At 32.6% G+C, this 2,500-nt stretch overlaps 1 protein-coding gene across 1 annotated transcript in view; it reads left to right on the top strand.

The window, feature by feature from the left end:
- The window catches only part of LOC123519402 (mucin-2-like), a 61,082-nt gene that overhangs the window by 32,398 nt on the left and 26,184 nt on the right, over window positions 1-2,500 (top strand). The window contains exon 13 of the mRNA XM_045280681.1: window positions 1-248. This exon is cut by the window's left edge and continues 279 nt beyond it. The gene's annotated coding sequence lies outside the window, so the exon portion shown is untranslated. The remainder of the gene's footprint in view (window positions 249-2,500) is intronic.

Below are 2,500 nucleotides of genomic sequence, written 5' to 3'. Positions count from 1 at the left end.
TTCTTTCGTTTTTTTATTATCTGTCAATTAAAAGAACATTATTTACGTATTTGTCTCTTAAATCTTTCTTACACTGAAGAAAGAGAAACAAATTCTTTTTCTCTTTACTTCTAAATGTTAACGAGTGACCTAAGCAGTGATAGGGTTAAGAGTCACTTCCCATCCATTCAAGCCTTCAGGAACACCGCCACCACCCTCGTCGCCCCTTCAGGATCTCCAGCAGGCACAGAGGGTTCTTCGTGGACGCGGTTTGTTCATCACGTTATTTCTTGTGTTACGCGAGTCGTCTGTGTGTGTGTGTGTGTGTGTGTGTGTGTGTGTGTGTGTTAGAAATAATTTGTTTTTTGCTGTTATTGTGCTGAGAGAGAGAGAGAGAGAGAGAGAGAGAGAGAGAGAGACTTACGTGTTCATAATTCATCCTTTCTCCAAATATCGATGTAGAGGTAAGACGATGTAAACACACACACACACACTCTCTCTCTCTCTCTCTCTCTCTCTCTCTCTCTCTCTCTCTCTCTCCCACGAAATCGTCCGGTAATTGCTTCCGTCCAATATTTTATTAGTGATTTTTTGTAACTGTCCTGGAAGTGGTTGACTTTTTTACAGTACTTTACGAAACACTCACTGCCTTCAGCTTGGCGAGAGAGCGGCCCAAGCGTATACGTGTAAAAAACGAACCCGCTGCACTGTGAAAGCTTAAAATCAGCGGGTCCCAAGTATCAGTTATTAATCTTTTACTTTTCGTTCCCGTCTGAAAGGCGAAAACACTAAATGAAGAGGTCCGTTTGCAAATTGCATGGAAAGATACAGGATGTGGTAGAAATATAGTTAGTATTTTGTTAGTCATTAAAGAAAAAGAGGAATGAATAGAAATGAAACAAAAGAAAAAAAAGGTTGATCTTAAGGATAAAAAGTCAGGAAGAAAAAGAAAATAAGCGATTTGTAGAAGTATGAAAAATTAAGTAAAAGAAAAAACTAGTTAATGCACTGTGCTGTAAAGAGCGAAAAGACTGAAGAGAAGAAAAGATTTCGTGATTTATAAGGAGTTTGGTAAAAAGAAAATATATTGACGAAAAAAAGAAAGTTCGTGATGAATGATGTTTTTGTAATGTGTTACAAAATCGTGAGGTGGAAAAAGATAATAATTGCATGATATCTTTACCTTAAGAAAAAAAAAGACAGAAGGAAGGTACACGACACACAGATAGATACAGTGTTCAAGTAATAACAAATAATTGAGACGTACTGTGGCTCATGATTTATGAGTGGGAGAGTGGTGCAAGATTATTGCATGATAGGGAAGTGTTTGAAAATTTATGGAATGACTGAGGTGAGCATGATAACTCACCAACTGTTAATGGTCTTGAAACTATTCCGTCCATGTGCGATAACTAGAATTATGGGAGTGATGTATGAACCAGTCTGTTTGTGTGCGATAACTGAATTAATGGGAGTGATGCATGGTTCTAACCCGTCCATATGCGATAACTCTGAAATTATGGAAGTGGTGTATTACGATGACTTTGGAAATATGAGTGGTATATACACTTTAATCCGTCCACGTACGACACTTTCAGAATTGTACGGTGACTGAATGCGTACTAGTGAGTTGCTCCGTCCATCACAGGAATCTTCTCCCTCCCTTACGGTTTTCAGGAGTTAGTAGTTCAGGAAAAAGTCCTCTTTTGTTAATTAGTGAGAAAAAAAATATGGAATCTACAAGTTTAAGTCTGTTTATATATATATATATATATATATATATATATATATATATATATATATATATATATATATATATATATATATATATATATATACACACACACACACACACACACACACACACACACACACACACACATATATATATATATATATATATATATATATATATATATATATATATATATATATATATATATATATATATATATATATATATATATAATTTTTTTTTCGTAGAGGAGTCCACTGGCAGAACTGGGACCAACTATATTTTGTGTTTATTGGGAAAGTTATGAGTGTAGTGTTACGCAGTGAAGTACAAGAAGAATTCTTAGAATACCTGATGATTGTTAGCTGGTAATGGTAATATTAATATTAAATTTACTGAAAATTTCTTTTTATTTGCTTATTTTTATATTGATTTCACCCACGCCCTTGATATTTTTTTTTCGATTTGTTTATTTTTAGTACATCTATAATTTGCTTATATAATGATGCAGGCAGAGATTACGTGCCAAATCTACCATCATTATTATTGATTATTATTATTATTATTATTATTATTATTATTATTATTATTATTATTATTATTATTATTATTATTATTATTATTATTATTATTATTATTATTATTATTATTATTATTATTATTATTGTTGTTGTTATTATTACAGCAATTTGGTTTCATTTCCCTTTCACAATATTCACCAAATTCGGTTTCCTTCCCTCTGCATGTTTCTGCTGAGTGGATGCAAATAACATTAAGTTTTAACAG

The sequence above is a fragment of the Portunus trituberculatus genome, chromosome 45 (assembly GCF_017591435.1).
Source record: "Portunus trituberculatus isolate SZX2019 chromosome 45, ASM1759143v1, whole genome shotgun sequence".
Lineage (NCBI taxonomy): Eukaryota > Metazoa > Arthropoda > Malacostraca > Decapoda > Portunidae > Portunus > Portunus trituberculatus.
Note: the sequence above shows the minus strand (reverse complement) of the source record. Positions and strands in the feature narration are given on the sequence as shown.